At 46.9% G+C, this 23320-nt stretch overlaps 1 protein-coding gene and 1 long non-coding RNA gene across 3 annotated transcripts in view; one reads left to right on the top strand and one right to left on the bottom strand.

Moving 5' to 3' along the window:
• LOC130540836 (uncharacterized) overlaps positions 1–22776 on the top strand; it is a 64720-nt gene extending 41944 nt beyond the window's left edge. The window contains exon 3 of the long non-coding RNA XR_008954835.2: positions 20771–22776. This is a non-coding gene — a long non-coding RNA (uncharacterized LOC130540836). The remainder of the gene's footprint in view (positions 1–20770) is intronic.
• Positions 1–23320, bottom strand: part of LIPC (lipase C, hepatic type) — a 160676-nt gene that overhangs the window by 113409 nt on the left and 23947 nt on the right. The window lies entirely within an intron of this gene.

The raw sequence follows: 23320 nt of genomic DNA, 5'->3' as shown, positions 1-23320 counted from the left end.
GCAGATCACCTGAGGTCGGGAGTTTGAGACCAGCATGACCAAAGTGGAGAAACCCTGTCTCTGCTAAAAATACAAAAATTAGCCAGGCGTGGTGGTGCCTGCCTGTAATCCCAGCTACTCAGGAGGCTGAGACAGGAGAAATGCTTGAACCCGGGAGGCGGAGGTTGTGGTGAGCCAAGATCGCACCTTTGCACTCCATTCTGGGCAACAAGAGTGAAACTCTGTCTCAAAAAATAATAAAAAAATCATGTCTTCAAAGCCAAGGGCTGCTCAGCCCACATCACCCACTGCTGTTTTGGGCTTGTCTGATGATACCTGCATGCTGACAAAGGAGGTGCCCGGCCCTGGGCATCATCTCTGCTGGAGCCTAGTTCTCACTTAGCTCTGTTTCCCTGGGTATGCCACTTGACCTCCATAGTTTCTATTTTCTTATTAGTAAAATAAATGAGTTGAGCGAGATGTTCTCTAGAATAACTTCTGTTTTTCCCATTCTACGCATGGTAAAGTATACTTAAACATATGTATATATTTCTTTAGTTGGGAAAACAGCAATGGTGAAGCCCTAAAAAGACAGAGGACCTCTCGTTTTCCCCAATTTGTTGCCTTTATGAACATGATGAGTTGCGGGGGACATTTGCAAAGAGAGAACAGACATCTACCTGAGGCTATGAGGTAGCGGGCAGATCCCCAGTGTGGACAGGGCTACTCAGGCCCATGGGGGCAGGAGGCCTTAGCGTTGGCTACCCATGTGCTCCTGCAGTCCTCCTAGGAGGGAGTGACACCCCTAGTCTCTATTCACCCCCCAGCACCTCCCTCCAGGGGCCTCTGGGCTGCATCAGGGGAGATGTGCCCTGTCCTTAGCTATGGCTTCAGGTTTGGCTCAGTGCTTTTTGCCCTTCATACTGGAAAAGCTTATTTTCCCCCATGAATATCAAAGTAATACAACTTCAGAACAATAGGAAGGTACAGAAAGCATTGAGGATAAATACATAATCAGCTATCATACTATCACACAGAGCAATTTATTTAAGTGCATTTTCTTCTAACGTATTTTTTCCTTAATGCAAATGTAAAATGTTGCATTCTACTTTTTCTTTTCTTTTGGCTCGATCTCATAGCATGTTTCCATGCCATTACATATATTTGACCCCACTTCATTCCCTTCTGCTTCCCTATGCTCACCCTCTTGTCTCGGTGTCCCTGACTTCAGCCTCGCCTCCTGCGCTCATGCTGTGTGCCTGTCTGAAGTGCAGCCATTCTTCATTTGTCATTTAGTCCTGCCATGCTTTACGGCTCTCTGTCCCCCATGAAGCCTTCTCAGACCACCTTGGAGAACTTCCCAGATTGTCTATCCATCCCTGACCCCCTTCCCTTCCTTGGGGTCTGGACCATGCCTTCGGTCCTTAACAAGTGCTGCTCTGGGCTGTTAGGTCTCTTTTTATGTAGACACCCCTCAGGCAGTGGTGCATTGGTGGGTACTCAGCAACTGGCTCTCTGGAAGAAAATATATTCATATATACATACACGCATACATGCATATATTGTGCATTTCATTGCTATCAAGGTATTATACAATTTATAAATAATAATGACATATACAGTATTCTTTATTGTAAACTCCAAATAGCAATTGATTTTCACAGAATACTTTTGCTGATGTTTGTTGGACCCTTGTCTCACTAGTCAACCTATGGTGGCAAATGACAAGTGTAGGTTGGCTGACAGGTTTATTTACATTAATGAAGAAGACAAAAATGAAATAAAGACATGTTGAAACTCAATCATTCAACAATGACATGAATTCTTTGCTCAATCAAATCATTGTTTTTGAGCATTGGAAGAATATTTCCTTAATGTTTTGTGCTAGTTACAATTGGGACAGTTCTAAATTTAATCTTCATTACTAACATTTTTTTCTATGGCTCTCTTAAGTCTAGATGAGGGGCTAGCAATCCATGGCCTGACAAATCTGGTGCACCATGTGTTTTTGTGAATTAGGTTTATTGGAACACAGCCAGGTCCATTTGTGTGTCTATTGTCTGTGGCTGCTTTTGTGCTGCAATAGCAGAGTTGAGTAGTTTTAACAGACACCTATGGCCTACAAAAGGAAAAATATTTACTGTCTGGCCCTTTACAGAGAAAAGTTTGCCGAACCTTGCTTTACACAGTCAACAAAACAATACATCAAACCCTAATCTATAATGTTTGCCAATTTCCATGTATAAATACAGCCATCGTGGCTGCTGTTAAGCTCCCACTGTGATGTTACTGATAACGGAGTTGGGAAGAGATTCACTTTGGTGTATCATTGAATAGTATTTCCACCACACAGTACGACAGACGGAAATAACCTTACAGACAGAGACAATAGTAAAATGAGAACAGAGGAGTTTTGAGTATTTATTACTGTCATTTTAAACATTTGTTTCATTGTAAGTTCTATAATGTAATTTTAAAATAATGACTATGTTTAAAAATCAGCTTGCAAAATTCTTGAAAATTTAGCAATTGGCTTTGTGAGAGGGTGAGGGCTTTCATCTTCCCTGGGGAAAATCTGATCCCAGCCCATGTGGGCGACACATCTCACCAAACCCCAGGCCCTGGGGGTGAGCGCTGCACGTGGTAAGGGCATGGGAGGGTCTTGTGAGCATCAGAAGTCTTAAACTTGAAGAAAGAAGCCTCTTGTGTGTGGCAGAGGCCCCAACCCCACCTGTTGACTAGAAAATTGCCATGTACTGTGGTCACCATGTGGGAGTAAAACCATGAACTTCCACCCACCATAGGCAGAAGTGAATCATTCAGACAGAGCCATCCAGAAGGCACAGATGGCTTCCTGACCCCATTTGACCTGGGCTGGGTACTCCATGGAGCTCAAGCTCAAGGTCGGCTCTGTCAGCCCCAAACCCCAGCTTTCTGCTTTGGAAGTACCAACTTATATCCCCACCCTTTCCCCCAGCCCAGGAAGGGAGTAAAGCCAAAGGGGTTCCAGGGGAACCTAAGACCTTGGCCTGGGAAGGTGTTGGTTGGGACCCATGTGACTGGGCATGACCAGAACGAATTGGTGTTTTCCCTAAGGAAATCCCATGCCCCAAACTCTCCCCTGCCAGCTGCTCTGTGGCCTTGGAGACAAGCTATTTCTCTGGTTATTTGCTCCAAGTTCACCCAGAGCTGGAAGACAAGTATGGCTGAGGCACCTGCATGAAACAGCAGGGAGAGAACAGGTGCTCAGGAGTCACTGGGCTGGGTTCCCATCTTGCCATCACCTCTGCATGTGTGACCTTGGGCTTGTCACTTAATCTCTCTGAGCCTGTTTCCTTATAGGTTAAACACCTCACAGAATCACTGTGGGGTCAACTGAGATAATGTATGTGAAGACGCATTGCAAATAGCAAATGTGGCACCAGGACATCTGCTGAAACAACAGGTGCTAAGGAACCCACATTCTATCCATTTTTTTTCTTTTTCTTTTCTTTTCTTTTTTTTTTTTTTTGAGACAGGGTCTTGCTCTGCGTGATCATGGCTCACTGCAGCCTCGCTCTCTGTGGCTCAAGCAATTCTCCCACCTCAGCCTCCCCAGTAGCTAGGACTATACAAGGCCCGGCTGATTTTTTTTTACTTTTAGTAGTTGGGATTTCACCATATTGCCCAGGCTGGTCTTGACCTCATGGGGTCAAGCAATCCACCTGCCTCAGCCTCCCAAAGTCCTGGGATTACAGGCATGAGCCACCGCGCCAATGTACAGAACCCACACTCTGTAATGAGAGTTGCCAGCAATTGGGGCCAAATTCTTCCAACTCCAGGGCTCTCAAAGAAGCAGTCTCTATTCCCATCACCACCTTCCCCCAGCCCATGTTAGACAAGTGGGAGAGGGAGAGTAGGAATTGTTGGGAGAATAATTTAGTTCTCTTCTTCCCATTGTTAGTCTCTAGAGTTCAAGTTGGGGGACCAATTAGAATCACTTATCAAGAATGCGGAATGAGGGTGCCTGCAGGAGGTAGAAATGGTCATATTGTTCCAGGCTGTATGCTGGCTGAGATGTTGCTATTCTAGGTCCCATCTGGTGCTGGGGATATGAGGATGGAGTTTTGGAGAGAGACTGACCTGTATCCATAGGAGTTTATGGGACTGTGTGGCAACGTGGGGGTTGTGCCTGCTTTAGCCATCTGAAGAGAGGAGGCTCAGCCAAGCGGGGAGAAGAAATACTATGAGGCAGTGTACCTGAGGGGATGGGTCCCCACACCTCAGCTCCCATCAATCCTCAGAGGCGGGGAAGAAGACTGAAGTCATTTCTGAGACTTTGTACAGGAGGACAGAGTAGGAGGGGCATGGACCTTTGGAGAAGCCAAAAGGGGCCACAGCTGTCCTTAGTGACAAATGGGCTGGGCTCACACCGATAGGGCCCTCAGAAAACCACATCCACATCTTCACAGGCCAAGGCCACCAGCAGCAGATGGGACCACAGTGAACCAGAGCAAGAGCAGACCACTCACAAGAGATGAGGACCTCTGTGTCCCCCAGCTGTACCCTCACTACCAGCTCCCAGTCCCATGGGGGTTGGGCTCTGAAAAATGAGGGGCAGCAGTCCCAGGACCAGGCCTCACCCTGCCCTCCCACTCCATCCCACTCCACCCTACCCCACGGTGCTCCAGAGAAAAGAGGAGTGAAAGAGCAGAACTATCCTATCCCCTCCCCACTGCATATTCCATCTTCTTTGAGTCTAGCTCAGAGAGAAGGGAAGAATGTCAAATCAGATGTGAGATTGAGGCTTTAGAATAAAGTAAAATAACTTAATAATCGAACTGTCCGAAAGTTAAAGGAATCTGCCCAGGATGCTATAAAGGGATGGAAGCATATAACTTGATAGTGCGTGGCTGAAGGCTGGAATGGGAGAAATAGAAAACTGTTTCACGTTCACACTCTTCTAAATTCAGACTGCTCAATAAACCCTGAACATAAGCCTTAGTTTTTGTAGTAGGTGGTCCCTTTGAACTTGATGGATTGGATCAAATACATTTATAGGCAGACGTTCTCAAACTTTGGTGCCTGTTTCAGAATCACCCAGAGGGTGCGTTAAAACACAGACTGCCGGGCCCCATACCCAGAGTTTCTGATTCAGGAGGTCTTGGGTGGGATGGAGAATTTGTCTTTCAAACAAGTTCCCAGGGGATGGTGATACTGCTGGCCTGGGGGCCACAATTTGAGAATCACTGTGGAATAGACTAAAGCATCACTGAAATGTGTATTCAACATACACAGCCTTGAAAATAGGGCCCCGAGCATCCCAGGATGCCAATGAAAGTGCTGGTTTTATTTATCTCACCCATCTGCTTCCTCTGGGAGGAACAATGCTTGAGCATTGTGTTGGTTCTCCACTGTGTTACAGAACTAACTGAAAATCCCTTTGCCCTACAAATGTGTCTGTTATGCTGCCCAGGATTTTCCCCACACTCACGAGGTCTGCTCTGCCCAGGTAGATGAGCTACGATAGCACACCTTCGAGCGGGGAGCAAGGTGCAGAGCCACAGCTGTGTGAGCAGGGCAGGAGCATCCTCCTGCTTGCCTCTGTGGAAGCAGGAGCCGCCCTTGCCTCCCGCTCATCCTCATGCCTCACAGCCAGTCCTCCACGGTCTGCTGGCATCTCCTCCTCCAACGGAGCGAACCTCCCATGTGGATCCTGATCAGTCCTGTTTGGGTAAAGTTGATCCTATCCAAGTGGTGGATAGGATGGTTCCCAAATCAGACCAATCAGACATCCCATTCTCCTGCCTGTGGCCATCTATTCAAGGGTGGACACCTGCCAGAATCATGTCTGGAACATGTGCCATAGGTATGTGATGAAGTATGGTCTCTCTGGAAGTTTGAGTTCCAAGGACTGAGGAATCTGGCACTCTGAAGTGTTATGAAGGGAGGAGGGGGTGGGGAGCGAATGAAGAAACATGGTGACTTTATTAAGGTCATAGATCCAGCTGTCCCTGAAGCTTATAATTTGGACATCTCTGTTACATGAGTAAATAAATTCCCCACAAGTTAATTTGGTTTGGATTATTATTCTCGTGACCCAAAGTCTCAACGAATACACTTACTTACCTGCCTTTTTCATATCTCCAAATATGTTGACTTTCCTCCACCCCACTGCTCTACCTGTCACTCAAGGCCTGGGTCTCAGCAACAGCCTCCCAATCCTGTGCCGGTCAGGGCCTTTGATTGCTCTGGGGATACATGCCTCCAAGTAATGAATCCCAACCGATTGCTTGCCCAGTCCACTAGACTTTGATGGGGAAGGTAGCCTGCCTTCAGTAAACCATGATTCTTCCTAGTACGTTTCCTGGGGAAGGAAGGCAGCACTGATAAATCGCAATTGCAGCCTCATCATGGCTTATAATGTGAAGTCCCGCTGCAAAGAAAAAGTTGTCTGCCTCCAAAGACCTCTAGTATTCATCAGGAAACTCCCAGAGTCCTTAGACTGTACCCCTTTATTGCCCTGGGCCCAGTTTTACCTGTAAACCCTGACTGCTGCAGGGAAAATCGCTTAGGGACCATTGGTAAAAACTAGCACAGTGGGCTCTTATCAATACCAGGCATTTCTTACCACTTTCACTCAATAAAGTTAGCAAAGCATCCCGGTGGCAAGACTGTGACCTACTCAGTACCTTGACCTTCCTAGTACCTAGGTATAGCAGACCACCAGTGGGTAGCTTGTGTGGTCCCAGACCCATGTAACATTTCAATGCATTTCCAAAATACATAGATCCACATACTTATGGAAATTGACCTTTAACTGACGATTTCCTACAAAAAGATTTAAGTTGCACATTGTTCACTGAAACTTAATAAAATTCTCCTTTAGACAGTGCTGTTCTTTTTCCCAAGTGCCAAACACTGCCAGCAGCCTCATCTCTCCCATGATTGGTCTCTAATGCTTCCCACTCTTGTTCTGAGGCAGTTCTTCAGGTGGGATGCAGGACCAGCAACAGAATCAGCATCACCTGGGACATCGTTAGAAATGCACATTCCTGGGCCGCACCCTAGGCCTATTGAATCAGGAACTCTAGAGTGGGGGCCACAATCTGTGTTTTAAAAAGCTCTTCAGTGGGTTGTGATGCACACTCAAGTTTGAGAACCAGTGACCTAATTGATTTAGCTCCTGACTCAGTTTCCACACCACACTCAGAAACGCGAAAGACCAGAAGAGGCAAAGGGGACAACCTATTGCTCCTTAAGCAAGCTCCTTGGGGGTCTTGACTCTTGCCCCAGATCATATATGAGTGGTGTCACCCCATAAGACAGGGGCAATTTTTCTACTAAGGTGCTAAGGGTCTCTCCATACTGTCATACTGATGACTCTGGACAGAGGACAGGCTGGTCCCTCTGGTCTTTGTTCCAGAGCCTCGGAGGACATTAGAATATCTCATGGTGGGTACAGGGTGGGACCAACACCACCAGACAAAGCAGAATGGAGTGGAATAGAAAGGTCTCCAAGGGAAGAAACAAATGCATTTAAAACCCAAGGCCGGGCATGGTGGCTCACACCTGTCTGTAATCCCAACACTTTGGGAGTCCGAGGCGGTGGGGGGGGGGGGGATCTCTTGAAGTCAGGAGTTCAAGACCAGCCTGGCCAACATGGCGAAACCCTGTCTCTACTAAAAATATAGAAATTAGCAGGGTGCGGTGGCACATGCTTGTAATCCCATCTACTTGGGAGGCTGAGGCAGAAGAACCTGGAGGCGGAGTTTGCAGTAAGCCAGGATCGTGCTATTGCACAGCGTGGTTGACAGAGTGAGACTCTGTCTTAAAAAAAAAAAAAGAACAAATGCATTTAAAACCCATTCCTCCCAGCAACCTGCATGGATTACAAAGCCACATTTATCTTTCAAAGTAAATAGCAATCAGTCCCAAGCAGCAAGGAGACTCAAATAATGGCCAACATGTGTTGATATTGACAGTGACCCATAAATCTTCATGTCTTTGGCAGAGAATGTTGGGTGGCATTTTAATTCCAAGCCATCAAATGAGAAGGAGAGAGATGCACCTCTGCTGTGGATCTTAGCAGAGCATCCTTGCAAATACAACCCAATGAGCATAGAGTTTAGTCCTAATCGATGGCTGCCAACATGCTTCATAACAGTCCATTATCCAGATGGGTTGCATGGTGGCTGAAGCATGGAGCAGCTGAGCCTGGGGTGCTTGCAAACCGGCGTCTGAGTAGCCATCTAGGAAGGACAAAGGGCCCTTGGAGCCTCCCCAGCATGACTAATCGCTCCCTCCTCCCCTGGGCTCCCACCTCTGTTTGAGCCCCCACTGCCTGTCTTACGCACCTAGCGCTTTCCGGCCTGCCAAGCCCTCTTCCAAAGTCTCTCCTGCTTCTCTTCTCACGGTTTTCTCATCAAGTGTGGCCAGTCCCAAGCCTGGTTTTTGTCCTTCAGGGGAGACAAGCCTTTCTCCCACTTGTCAGTTTTGTCTGAGAGTGCAGATTACTGGCCCCCACTCTCTGTTCTGTCTTTTGAAAGAGGTATTTTAGTTACCGTTTAGTTACTACTTGCCACTCTGCTGAGTATTTTTGCATATATTTCACTGAATTCATATTAGCTGTGTGATGTTGGGCCAGACATCTGACTTTTTAAGCCTGTTTTCCCATTTTTAAAATGGGGACGATACTAGCGTTTTCCTTTGAGGGTTGCTGGGGGTTACGTGGAATCTTCCAGGGAAGCTCTAGCCAGGCCTGGCATATGGTGAAGGCCCACTTAGGCCTGCCGGCCTCTGCCAGTGCTGAGTGAGGTGCTCTCCTTCACACCCTGAGAGCCTGAGCCAGCCACGCTGCAGGGCACCTGCGGTCTGTTTTAGGTCTCCTCTCCAGGGAGGGAGTGCATCTTATTGACCTTTGCCTCCCTATCCTTGAGCACAGGTTTGATGCAGAGTATGTGCTTGACAAATGCGTGTGAAGTTAGGAAGGAAAGGAGGAAGACTGTAGGTGAGCCCCAGAAAGCCCCAGTCCTGAGCTAAGAAGAGGGGGCTGGGGGACCCTGATGGGGACATAACACATGCCTTCACCTGGCTTGATGGGAAAACTGCAAGAAACGGCTTGGAAACTGCTTAGAAACCTTTTGGCAGACAGGAAGGGACTTGAAGAGCTCCCAACCCTAGTCCACGTGAGAGGAGAGTGATTTATCCAAAGTCACACAGCCATTTGGTGACAACATTTGGGCCCTAATTTATGGCTGAAGTTTGCTAGTGTGCCCAGTATTTGATACCATGTTAGGAACTTGTTGCAAAGGGCTTGAGCATCAGCAGGAATACACATTACCAGAAACAGCCAGAAGACCCTAGGGGAGGCAGCTTGGAGTAACTTTTTAGGTCCCACTTCTCCTTTCTGGTAGTTATTAGAAGCCTCCGGCTTGCCACCACTCCCACCCTTTCCCCACAGCCACTGCCAGGTCTGCTTCAAGGACCAGGCCTGAGCTAGGTCGTTATCTCCCCGCCATTTCTCCATCAGGTCTGGGGACTTGACGGGAAGTGCTGCAGATTAAGTGTTAGGTGCGTGCAGAACAACACTGGCCTCATTTCAAACCTCACTGCATTCTTTTACTAGTTGGGAACATGACAATTAGGCTGTATCAGCCCCAGTTTCCTCATATGTAAAGTGAGAATAACAATGTATACTTTATAGATTATAGGTTATTGTAAGAATTCAACCAACTTAAGCAAAATGCTAGACGTAGTATAAAGGGATATCCAGTTGGATTTGAGTCAAAGGCCTGTGTCTTATTCTTTGTATTTCTTCCCATTTCCTTGTTCCTCCAATGCTAGAACACTGCCTTATATTTAGCTGTAGGTGCTAATTACCAGTTCACTGAAGAAATGAGAAGTTGTTTTGTGACCTTTAGAACTTCGCTTCTCAAAGTGTAGTTCAGGGACCAGTGGCACTGGCGTCACCCAGACCAATTGTTAGGAATTCAGGATCCTGGAGCCCATCCCAAATCTACTTTTAAAAAAACATTCATTGTATCAAGCTCCCCAGATGATTCAAAGGCACATTAAACTTTGAGAAGCTCCGGCCTGGAAAGCACAATTTGAAGCTGGGAGAACTTAAAACTCTCATTGAGGTCCTGAGCATTGTGGTGAAGTGACACATGCAAGAAAACAATGCAAACATGATATGCATGCGCCTCTTCTCACTCCTGCTGGTCCGGAAGTGGTTTTCTGGTTCCACAGAAACTCATAAGACTTGGAATCACTTCTGTAAGACCTATAATGGGAACACAGCCAACTTCTCATATACGTGTGTGTTTTCCAGAGAAGACTTGTGGTCTGGAGGGCAGCTCTCCCTCTCAGTCGATGGTCCTGTCACAGATGTCGAGCGCAGACTAGTCGAGGGTCCAAGCGATTTCAGAGCCCCAGTGGCCACTTGTAGATGGGGAAGTAGGGCAGGGCCTGAGCTAGGTCACCTGGGTCTCTGGGATGCTTTCCATGAGCTCCGGCAGGGGTACAGAATTTGTCAGATGAAATTACTTAAAACTCATTTCCTTTTTTTTTTTTTTTTTTTGAGATGGATTCTAGCTCTGTTGTCCAGGCTGGGTGCAGTGGCGCAATCTCGGCTCACTGCAACCTCCACCCTCCTAGGTTTGAGTGATTCTCCTGCCTCAGCCTCCCAAGTAGCTGGGACTACAGGCACGTACCACCACACCTGGCTAATTTTTGTATCTTTAGTAGAGAAGGGGTTTCACCATATTGGCCAGGCTGGTCTCGAACTCCTAACCTCAAGTGATCTGCCTGCCTCTGGCCTCCCAAAGTGCTGTGTTTACAGGCATAAGCCACCTCGCCTGGCCAAAACTCACTCACTTTTTAAAGGTGTGTGTTGCTTAGCCCTCTGATGAAGATTCAAACATGCAACAGTCATTTGCCACGTGCCTGCTCCATGCCAGGCCTGTGTGGGTCCTGGGGAAACAACAGTAGCTAAGACTGGCCACTGCCCTTGGGGTGCTTATCCTCCAGCAGGGAGAGAGGTGTGCAAGCAGATAGCTGGGTGCAAGGAGCCAGCGCCATGGGAGAGAGGTCCGCAAGAGGCCATGGGACGGTGGGCAGCACAGATGAGTGTGAGAATTGGCAGCAAGTAACCAAGATGCTCACAACCTCAGACACTGGGGAGACATGGCAGAGGCTCAGCAAACAGGGCAACAGGAGGATCTTGAGTGGATCCCAGTCTGAAAAACGCTATAAACAACTATCTTGGGACAACTGGGAAAATTGGAGTAAGGTCTGGATATTGGGTAGTATAAAATTATTTTTAATTTTCTGAGGTGTGGTGATGGTACTGGGGCTATGTAGGAGAATGTCCTTAGTAAGAGGCGTTCATTCCAGCTACTCAGGAGGCTGAGGCATGAGAATCGCTTGAACCCGGGAGGTGGAGGTTTCAGTGAGCCAAGATCATACCACTGCACTCCAGCGTGGGTGACAGAGTGAGACTCCATCTCAAAAAAAGAAAGAAATACTAGCGTATAAATATTTAGAATTGAAGTATCATGATGTCCACAACTTTCATATGGGATATATATGTGTGTGTCTTTTTCTCTCTTCCTTTCCCCCTCTTATCTCAACTGGTTTTACAAGTCACACACATATAAATATGCACATAGAGATAAAGCAAATATACGAAAATGCAAACAGTTATTGAGTCTATCTGGAGGGAATATGGAAATTCATTGTATCCTTTAAACTTCTTTCTGTAGTTGAACACTTTTGTAATAAAAAGTAGAGAAAAACACTGGGAGTAGCATGTGAATCGGGTGAGTATTATATGACTATTTAGTAAATAGATGCGTACACATGTTAGTTTTGTGACCAGCAATGGATAGTTTCAAAGTGCGTTCACTTACGTGGTCTCATTTCACCCTCAAAACAGCCCAGTGGGGTCTCTATAATAGTAATCTTCTCTTTACTAATGACTGACCGAGGTCTGCAGGCCTTGAGTGATTTGTTCAAGGCCACGTGCTTGGAAGTGATGGAGCTGGGACTCAGGCCCAGGTCTTTCAACTCCAAATCTGGGTCTCTTTTCTCACCCAGAGTCTCCCTCAGGGACCCATGGTTTATTTCCACTGTGCCAGGAGCCCCTGTTTATGCCAGGATCTTGTAGCCCAGACATGAAGAGGAGCCCAGGAGTTTGTCCTCCTAGCCCCAGCTCTGTCCTCAGGCACCAGCCATCATCCCACCCTTCTAATTTGGGCTTGACCCTTCTATTTGGGAAGGGAGGCAGGCACATGATGAGAACGTGGCAGCCGGCCTTGGCCCTTTCCCCTCGTCTGAGGCCTGGGCGAGTCTAGGCAACCCCCTGGCTGAAGCCAGCCTGTATGGGAGAAATACCTCTCAAAGGCAGAGGGAGCAGGTTTGGGGTCCACACTGAGCACACCCATGCAGAGTTGATGGTTCCATAAGGCGCCAAGCCAGAGGGTGAGTTTCATCACTCACTCACGCATGAGCCAGCTAAACGGCGCCTTCTTGGTCTCCTGCCGGTTATTGCTTATGCTGCCAGAAAGTCCCAATCATTCTGTTGAAGAGGGCGGATGCCTCTCCCCAGCCCAGGCTCCCTGAGCCCCCACTCCCCATCCCACCCTGCTAGCGGCCGGCCAGCCGGCTCCTGTGTGTCTCAGCAGGGCTGCTGCTTCCTGCACCCTTCAGCACAGGCCCCCTGTCTGGGCCTGGTGTGGACTTACTACTCACTTTCAAATTTCCTGTGTATTTGTAAGCCTTTTTTCTAACGCGGAAGCCTTCCGGAGAGTTGCTGAAGCTCAAATAGAACAAAGAGAGATTTGCAGTGTCCACTGTATGCCCAGTGCCAAGCCCAGGACCCGGGTCACAGCAGGGCCTAGCAAAGTGTTTGCTGGGTGTAATGGGCTGAACTTTGTGTTCCCTCAAATTCATACATTGAAGTTCTAACCCTCAGTACCTCAGAATGTGACTGCTTTTGGAGCCAGAGTCTTTAAAGAGGTGATTTGGGTGAAATAAGGTCACTGGGGTGGGCTTTAATCCAATATGACTGGGGTCTTTATAAAAAGAGGAGATCGGACACAGAAACATAGAAGACTGTGTGCAGACAGAAGAGACGCAGCCATCAGAAGACAAGGAGAGAGGCCTCAGAAGAAACCCACCCTGCTGACCCCTTGACCTCGGACTTCTCACTTCCAGAACTGTGAGAAAATACATTTCTGTTGTTGAGGCCACCCAGTCTGTGGTCCTCTGTCCTGGCAGTCCTGGCAGACTGCTAGACTGTGTGAATATTGAGTGACCATGTTGGGGTCCTAGCACAAGGCCTGGCACAGAGCTGGTGTGTGGCGAAATCTCTGACATCCAGAAACCACCCTCTGAGTATGGAGAGCCAAATTGGTCGTTTGTTTGTCTTCCAGGAATGAGTGGATAGGCTCACTCACGAGTGCCTTCTTGCAGTTCTTCCTGCTTTAACACCTTCCCAATCATTAACCTCAGGAAGGGGAGTCCCTCTATGTGGCACAAAGGTGGGGGCCAGGGCATGAACAATAATACACCAAGAGTGCCCAACTGTGGAATAATTCCTAGACCTGTGTCGCAGGGAGGAAGGAGACTGTCAGGCCTCTGAGCACAAGCTAAGCCATCATAGCCCCTGTGACCTGCACGTATACATCCAGCTGGCCTGAAGAAACTGGAGATCCACAAAAGAAGTGAAAATAGCCTTAAGTGATGACATTCCACCATTATAATTTGTTTCTGCCCCACCCTAACTGATCAATGTACTTTGTAATCTTCCCCACCCTTAAGAAGGTTCTTTGTAATTATCTCCCCACCCTTGAGAATGTACTTTGTGAGATCCACCCCCTGCCTGCAAAACATTGCTCCTAACTCCACTGCCTATCCCAAAACCTGTAAGAACTAATGATAATCCACCACCCTTTGCTGACTCCTTGTTCAGACTCAGCCCGCCTGCACCCAGGTGAAATAAACAGCCTTGCTGCTCACACAAAGCCTGCTTGGTGGTCTCTTCACATGCGTGAGACAGAGATTTGCATGAAAGGAGCTTTCTCAGGTGTTGTCTTGATACTACTAAGCCACCGAGGAGCCGTGGAGGGTCCTTTTCAGCTCATAAAAACAACCTGGAAGATAGAGGATTCTTGGATGGAGGAAAAAGCTTCAGCTCTTTCGAAATATCCTTGGTGACCTTAAAAGTAGCCCAGAATTTTCAAGCTTGACATCACAGGGCTGTGCCTTCTATGGGCTGCCTGGGTTTGTGCTCACGTCTGTGTTTCTGGGCTTGACTTTGGGTAGCCAGGGGCAGTGATGGAGGCTGAGATGTGAGGGGTCCAGGGCTTCATCCAGAGGTTTTTCCCCTTGGGCCACTGAGGCTGCTCCTGGCCATCACTCACAGTTGTGTAAGGTGAGCAGAAACTTCTGATAAGTAGTGGCCAGACCCACGGAAGTTGAGAATATGTCCCAGGCTCCCCTATCCAAAATGGGATATCTCGGCCAGGCACAGTGGTTCAGGCCTGAAATCCCAGCACTTTGGGAGGCTGAGGTGGGCAGATCACTTGAGGCAGGAGTTCAAGACCAGCCTGGCCAACATGGAGAAACCCCGACTAAACTAAAAACAGAAAAATTAGCTGGACATGGTGGTGCATGCCTGTAATCCCAGCTACTTGGGAAGCTGAGGCAGGAGAATCGCTTGAACCCTGCAAGCGGGGATTGCAGTGAGCTGAGATCACGCCACTGCACTCCAGCCTGGGCAACAGAGCGAGACTCAGAAAAACCAAAAACAACCCCCCAAACCAAATGAGATATCTCTGAAGGCTCAGATACCCATGTGGGCTCTGAGAGGGACACCAGAACCACTAGAAGTAAGCATCAATGAGAATCACAGGACCTTGGGAGGCTTGGAGGCTTCTTCTGCCTCTGCCCTTCAGGCAAGCCCATGTTTCAGCTATACCAGAGAGGAAATTATTAGCTGAGTGGTCTAAGGAGAGTTTGCAACACTCTGAGCCACAATTTCCCCATCTGTGAAGTGGGGATAATACCTATCTCACAGGGTGTTTTTGTGGATTCATTGACATAAATAGGCAAAGAACTTGGCACATTTAAATATTCTTAAAAATAATGGTTTCTGTTGTTCTGTACATCTTAGTTCAATTCAAGAAATGTAAGAGTTTTCTTCCAAACAGCATCAAATACCTATTTTCATTGTCAGCACTTAATCAAACACTGCTGCATGTCTGGCCCTGAATAAAACAGTTCTGGGCAAGAAATGGCATAAGGGTCATTGACTGCGTGGGCTGTTCTTACAGAATCCCATCTTTGTCCTCTGGGTGTCTGGGAATCTTTGAATTGCTAGAGGCAAATGAGTCAATTAAGTTTCAGTTAGGGTAAAAGGTCACATGCTTAAAATGGATAGAACTTTGCTTCCACATTTCTCTTTCCCGATACTATTTAAATAGCTGATACCAGGGAAGGTCACCACTGCAGATCTCCTGGCACCACGATGACCATTCTAATCAGTCCCATTCACACCCAGAATGTCAGTGTGGAAGGGACACTATTACTCCTGAGAGATCAGAGGTAAGGAGGTAAAGGGCATCACCCAAAGCTGTGCAGCTAGGGCATAGGTATTAAGAGACCTCAAACGCATTCCCCAAGTCCCTTTGGGAGAGACTACACGAAAACACAACACAGCAACAAAAACCAGCTCTGCCGTCAGCCAGACCATAATATTCACAAGTGAACAGAGACAATGCTCACCGAACAGAAACATGTGCAGCACAGACCCTCCACATCTGTGTTTGCATCAAGACAGGGAGGAGGCCACTCCAAAATCAAAAAACATGACTAAACATTTCCCTCTTCTGACTAACAGGAATGACTTGTGTTGCTGTATCAAAGCCAGCTCAGCCCTGTTTTCATCTTCCCATCTGCTAGATCATTTATTGATTATATTAAATAATAATTAGTGATAACTATTAAATATGATGCCGAATCATTGAATTGGACTCCTTTTTGACAGAATCCAATCCAGAATTCCCCTTGCTTTCCACCCCTTCCTTAGACTCAACCAGCACAAGCCCAAGTCTGGAGTGAGCTCTCCCTTGCTGCAGTAAACCACAGAAACTGACTTGCAATTGATGTCAGCTGTGTTCCCCATGGTCCGCGGATAGTGAATGTTTACGTCTCTAAAATGGGAATAAGAATTCCTACCCAATATTCTTTACAGGGCTACTGTAAGAATCAAGTCATATAATGCAGGTGGGAATGAATTTTTAAAGTGGAAATTGCTGTTAAGTCTATAAGTGAGTATGACGTGGAATTTCCAAATGGTTCTCTTTTCAGATGTAGAATAAGATATTTTTAAGATGGAAGATTCATATTAAGCTTCTGTTATGTGCTCCTGCTTCAGTTTCATGGGTGTTAATCTTTCCCGTGATTTAGTGTTAAGCATAGCAATTCATAAGAAAACTTCAAAGAGACTTGCTCCAAGCCTTGAGGCCTGCCTTGGAGCTCAGTGTTTGTGGGTGTAGGGCCAGGTGAGCTTGCAAAACTGGTCCCTGCTGGGCCCCACCCCTGCCCTTGCCTGCTGGGAACCTTGTTCTCTATCAGGGAGTGGCCAGGGTTTTAGCCAGGCTGAGATAAGGCTATCAATCCATCTGGGAAAGGCAGCCTTTTAAAAACAACCCCCCTCATCAGTGGTCTGCCCTGCCTCCAGGATGAGGACAAAACTTCTGAGGATGGCCCTTCCTGTCCTTCCCTCTGACCACTTCTTTTTATGTACCCCATCCAGGGCCACCCCAAAATCTCAAGAATTCCCAACTTCACTCTCCCTTTTCCAGCCTCTGAGTCAAGCAAGGCTGGTTCATGTTTTTTTTCCCTCTGCTTACAATGTCCTTCCACTTCTTGAAGGAAACTTCAAGATTAAACTCAGATATCACCTCCTCTGTAAAGGCTTCTCAGCTATACTCCGCTGCCTCAGGGCTCTTGTAACATTTTGTATGTAGTGTTATTTACAAACTAATTGCATTGTGTTGAAATTATGCGCCTCTCCCAACCTCCAACCTCCCTGCCCCCCCACACACCACATAAGGGGCTAGAGACCCTGGCACCGTGGGAAGTCCTTGGTGAGTGGATGTACGTTTTTCATTTTTGTACCCTCAGGGATATACTTTCCTACTGACCATGGGGCCTGGTATACAGCGGACAGTTTAATAAATGCTGTCACAGCTGCTGTTGATCTTGTTATGTTTCAGTATAAAGCAGTTTGTTTTCTTACCACTTTGGTTTCTCTTGGGACAAGGAAGCTGGATCATTTGTCACTGGAAAGTTTTTGGCAGTCACGGAAAGGTCAGTCCTAGTCAACGGATAACCCATAGGCTCTGCCCTGCTTTGATAATGCCCCACTCATAGGAAAAGAATTTTCTTGATCATATTTTCAGGCCTGCCAAGGAGCCGCTCAGGGTGGATGGTTAATTAGCTTTTGCAATGATTATTTTTCTACCAATTACAAGTAATGCTCAGCTTGGGAATTTTTGTTCATTTCAAGGACTGCTTTCTTTTTAGCATGTAGATATTTTATTTTGGACAAATACATTTTCACAAATATCTTGGGGTTTTAAATACTATTGGGGTTGTAGCTACTGGGGAAGAAGTCAGTATCCAGGAGCAATAGATGTTGATTCTCACCCCTTCAACCCTAGAAAGTTAGAAGTGAAGTGAGGTTTGCCCTGTAGCCTCGTGTTGTTTCTGTAGGAAGCACCCTAGCCTGGAAGTCAGTAACCTAGTTTCAAGTCTTGGTTCTTTTGTTTTTTTTTCTAGTGGTTCTCTGTGGTTCCCACACCAGCAGCATCATTTGGGAACTGCTGAGAAACGTAAATATCCAAGTCTACCGCAGACTCACTGAATCAGCAACTCTGTAGTTAGGGCCCCAGAATCTTATTTTAATAAGCCCTGGCCGGGGGCGGTGGCTCACGCCTGTAATCCCAGCACTTTGGGAGGCTGAGGCGGGCAGATCACGAAGTCAGGAGTTCGAGACCAGCCTGGCCAACATGGTGAAACCCCATCTCTACTAAAAGTACAAAAAATAGCTGGGTGTGGTGTTGTGTGTCTGTAATCCCAGCTACTCAGGAGGCTGAGGCAGGAGAACTGCTTGAACCTGGGAGGCAGAGGTTGCTGCGAGCCAAGATTGTGCCACTGCACTCCAGCCTGGGCGACAGAGCAAGACTCCGTCTCAGGAAAAACAAACAAACAAAAAAAGCAGCCTTTTAGGTGCTTCAATATCCACTACAGTTCCAGGATCACTGATCTAGTCTAACTCCTTTATTTTATCATTTCGTAGTAAATTTATTTTCTGAGTATTTAAATCATGAAAGTCAATACACCATATACATACTATAACATTACATAAAGAGGGGAAGAGACAAAAGTTTAGATACAAACTCAACGGACGTATAAACATTTTCATGCATCTTCTTCCAGCATTTTTTCTCAAACACATGTATTTTCACACAGTTGTAATCACAGGACACACACAATGAGGCCTGCTCTTCATGTTGGAAAATAAACACAACTCAGCGTCGCCACCTACACATCTTCCTGAGAACTATTTTTAAGGGCCACTGCCAGTCCACTGGAGAGCCGTGCCAGAACTGACTTCACCAGGCCCTGAATATGAACCTGCACATGTAGAGGTGAAAATGCTGTAGACAAAGAGGCCTCCGCTTGCATTCCATGCATTTCGTTCTCTTCTCTTCACTTTTTCCCGATGCCTCCCCACCCCTAGCCAAACTCCACTGGGGAAAAAATGAAATGAGGAATGCTTCTGGAAATAGAGCCCTAAGTGGGAAGGAAAGGGAAGTTAGCCAACAGCCTAATCTTCCAGTCACCCAGAAACTCCATTCTCCTGAGCCAGAAACCCTCTCCTGGAACTCCGAAGCAGCTGAGATGTCACTGCGCTACTTTGTGACCATGTTTAGGAATTGCACCTTCTGTGGGGCAGCCGGGTGGGCGCCCTGACTCCTCCAGGGCTGGAGTGACTGGATTTGGTCTTCTCGCCCCAAGTAGGTACCTGAATGTAAGACCTGACTGCCTTTCTTACCGCAGCTCCTCCATCTGCTGCTGGACAGACTAGGCTCGGCCCCCTTGTTCTAGTTATCACCTTGGGACTGAAGTCCAGCCTGCTGGGCAGGGATCTGGAGGGTCCTATTGGCCCCTAGTCAGCCCTTTTCCCTGGTGGGCTGGACCCCAATTCCCGGCTGAGAGCGCCCCACTCAAAACTGGTCACCGTCCTGGGGGCCAGCGCACAGCACCTTCCTGGCTGTGAGAATCGCTGTGACCTCTGTTCTACGTGGAGCCCGTGGCTGTCAGGGACACCCAGGCTGAGGCCTGGGTGGTTACATTCCCCTTATGATGAAATGGGGACTGTTCTGCCCTGTCTCGGGGCCCAGCCTCTTTCTGCCTCTCTCCCTGCTGTGCCACCTGTGATGACCCAGCATGCCCGCAGCACTGTGGCAGCTGATGTGGAGAGGAGGGCAGGCAGAGGGCCATCGTGGGAAGCCAGGTACCAGATTCTCTTGGCTTTTGGCTGCGCACTCATTTGGCGATTCATGTTTTCGGGTCAGCTTACAGACCCCATGCCTTCAACCGTCAGCCCTACAGTTTCTCTCTCCAGCTCACAATGAAAGAATATGGGTTCCAGTCCTGGGTCTCTGTGAGAGGCAAGCAGAGTGGAGGACAGGCTGCTGTCCCCCGCCTCTCCAGGGTGGACCTTTCAGCAGGACCACAGACCTGCTCAGCTGTAGGGCTAGGAAGGCTGGCCGTGGATGGGAGGGTCTCTTGCATGGGAAAGATAGAATTTCCCTGGAATGCTGGGGGCTGGCCCTCTGCTGATTCCAGAATAGTACGCACTCTTGGAAGAATGAGTTTCATCTCCGGACTCTATCTCAAATATTAGTCATGGGTGACATTCCATGTAACTGTGGAGGCCTCTCAGAAATCTGACAGACCCTGCTGGGGTAGTGATTTTGAGTGTGGCTGAACCTGCAAAGTTGGGTGCAGGTGGCAGGTCGGAAGGACAGTGGAAAATCCCTTTCCCGGGGGTCGTCTTGGGATGACCAATCTAACTGTAGCTGATCAGGGCCTTTTTATTTTATTTTTCTTGTACATTTAAGTACTTAAATTCTCCAAACCTTAAAACCGTTTGTATATCTTTAAATATACTTAGAATCTCTAGCAATATACAGCATGTGTCTACAGTGTTTTCAAAATTATGATTCAACATGTAGATTATTTAGTCCTGTTTTTTTTCCCTACATTATTGCATATACAATTTTCTTATACCTGTTTTACAAAGCCGCAAGACCAGTTGTTACTGAGCTTTTTCAGAGGTCACAGGTCCCTTTGATAATTTGCTGAAAGTTATGACACCTGCTCCCCACTCAAAATGCACACACACACAGCCTTGGGCACCATCTCAGGAGGCTCAATGACTCTTGGAAACCCATCCTCTGTGCTAAGATCCCTGGTGTTAAACTGTGAGTGCTTAGGGGCCAGCAATAGGCTTTTGTTTCTGAACTTCATCATTATTGCCCCCAAAAGTTTCTGTGACTTCTAGTAGTAGGTATTCAAAACAATGCCTGTTCGAAGTTGGATTTAGCAATAGCTGGAGTCCCCAACTTCAGTGGTTTGCACTTGGGCATTCACGTTGTTTCCAGTTTGTTGCAGTTTAACCAGTGTTGCTATCAACACCGTTCTATGGGATATTTTTTCTTTTTCTTCCTAGATGGTCTTTTTTGAAAGGTATTTGGGCTTGAAAAGCACATGTACTTTATCAATTGTGTACCTCTGCTATTGTACAAGGAAAGCCTCATTCTCTTCTGTCCGGATACCATCCTTCAACACCCTACTCAAATGCCGCCTCCTCCAAGAAGTCTTCTTCCCTCCGCTTGGAAGTAAACTCTGCCTCTGTACTCATTCCTCTCTCATGGTCCTCATCACATGCCATGTTCTAGCTGATAACATTTATATATGTGACTCAGTGGTATACCTCATGTATTTGACACACAAAACGGATCATTTTAATGACCCTTTGCTCTGTAAGACAAAAGTGTTTTCAGTCATATTTATGTAAAAATCAGCAATCATCACTACTTTCTCGATTTGTTCTTTAGTTATAAAGCAGTGAACAATTTTGAAAAAGACAAATACATTTTAACTGTAAGATATTCAAATGCAGTAAAAATATTTTTCGTATGAGTCCAAATTTTTACCTACCAAACAAAATGTTACAACTCATTGTTCACAATCTGTTTTATTGCTTTAAATTTTAAACACATATGAGAAGCTTACAGGGGTCACCTAGGATGAGAGAACTGAAATAATTCAAGTTCTGGTTTTTTGTTTGTACAACCACTACGCTATCATTTTTTACTTCAAATCTACTGTTTACATGCAGAAGCAGGTAATAAGTGCCACTGAGGTTGGAGACATAAGGACGTCAAAGGATCTGAACCATCGCACACTTACTCTCGCAACAAGAACACGCCCCTGAGTCTGTGCATGTTGGGGCCAAGTGCATAACCGGGAGTTCTCCAGATTAATGTCAATGTAGAACACAATATTTATGAAAGGATAAATAATAAAGATGTGATGAATTTGAAGCTTACATATACGTACTACATAAAATCCAACAGTAACCACAGAGATTGTTTAGAACTTAGGCCATAAAACCATTTTTTTCTGGAAAGAGCTTTGCCTTTATCGCTGATACTCTTTTTCTTTTGGGACGGAGTTTCACTTTGTTGCCCAGGATGGAGTGCGACGGTGCCATCTCAGCTCATTGCAACCTCTGCCTCCCGGGTTCAAGCAATTCTCCTGCCTCAGCGTACCAAGTAGCTGGGATTACAGGTGCCCATGACCACGCCTGGCTAATGTTTTGTATTTTTAGTAGAGATGGCATTTTACCATGTTGGCCAGGCTGGTTTTGAACTCCTAACGTCAGGTGATCCACCCACCTCCCAAAGTGCTGGGATTACAGGCATGAGCCACGCCACCCGGCTGACATTCTTTAGAATTGTGATAATGACAGGCAGATCAGCTTTTGGTTATATTTGTATTTAAATTCTCCACAGACGGTTGCTCTTTTATTGATGGCACATCCTCCCTCCACCCAGTCCCATGGCCCCCTATTCCCTCCCCACCCCACTCCCACCGCATTTGACTGTAAATTCCTGCAAGGTGGGGACGGCTGTGCAGCCCCCTGTTGTACAGTGCCCACTGCACAAGCGCAGTGGTTTGCAGGCCAAGGCCCCAGGGAGATCGCCTTAGGATGTCTTCCCTTTTCCTCTATGGGAGGCCAGATTTTCTTCCTACATTTCAAACAAAGCAATACATCACAACAGACTGAGTACAGAAACAGGTAAGATAATCCAGCTGTCTTGTGAAGCCAGATATTAGAGAGATTTGCAACATTTCTTTGTAAAACAATGTCACTCTTCTGCTCCATTTAAAACTTATTTGGAAAATACAAGTTATTTTTCATAAAATTACATTATATGTGTTAACATGCAAGGGTTTATTATTATTTTAAAAAGTGTTAGCAGATTTTAAAGATTTCTCAGTTTTAATTTCTAATGAAGGAAATACTGATATCTCACATAGTAAACACTGTTTGGGGTCCTCAATGATTTTTAAGAGAGGAAACGTGTGAACAGAGTGTGTGAGTTGTACTCAGGCACTGCCTTACGTATGGCAGGTGCTCATGTATGCTTGTGACACTCATGAGGGACTGACTGAATAGGTAGCTTTCAGCTGCTCCTAGGATTTGCAAGCTGAGGCTGGGGTGGAGGGGAGGGAGAAGGTGTCTGTTGATAGTGGGCCCAGTACCGGGAAGGTGGGGCTTGCCAGGGTCTAGGAGCAGCAGCTGCTCTTTGGAGCAGCGTTGGCTCTCATGGCAACACCGATTGGGGAACCTGGGTCTCAGGCATTGGGGGCTGGGCATAAGTGTGATGTGCCATGTGGGCTTCAAGCAGCTCACTCTATCCAGTCCCCCTTAGTGCTGAAGGGCAGGAACAACTGTCTAAATCTCCCTCTCTGTGAGAGGAACTGAGCAGAATGTTTTTCTAGAAACCTCTGGCTGTCAAATCACTGGGTGTGGGCTCGACAGAGAGCACTGCGGCCTCAGTAGACAGACTGAGGCTGCAGGTACGTCTCCCTGCTCTGCCTTGACCAGCTATGCGACCGCCGGCAAGGCACTTAACTGCCAGCTTACTCAACCATATGGTGAGGATGAGATAAAATGTCCGTGGAGTGCCTGGCACATGCTGGGTGTGCA

The sequence above is a fragment of the Pan paniscus genome, chromosome 16 (genome assembly GCF_029289425.2).
Source record: "Pan paniscus chromosome 16, NHGRI_mPanPan1-v2.0_pri, whole genome shotgun sequence".
Classification (NCBI taxonomy): Eukaryota; Metazoa; Chordata; class Mammalia; order Primates; family Hominidae; genus Pan; species Pan paniscus.
Note: the sequence above shows the minus strand (reverse complement) of the source record. Positions and strands in the feature narration are given on the sequence as shown.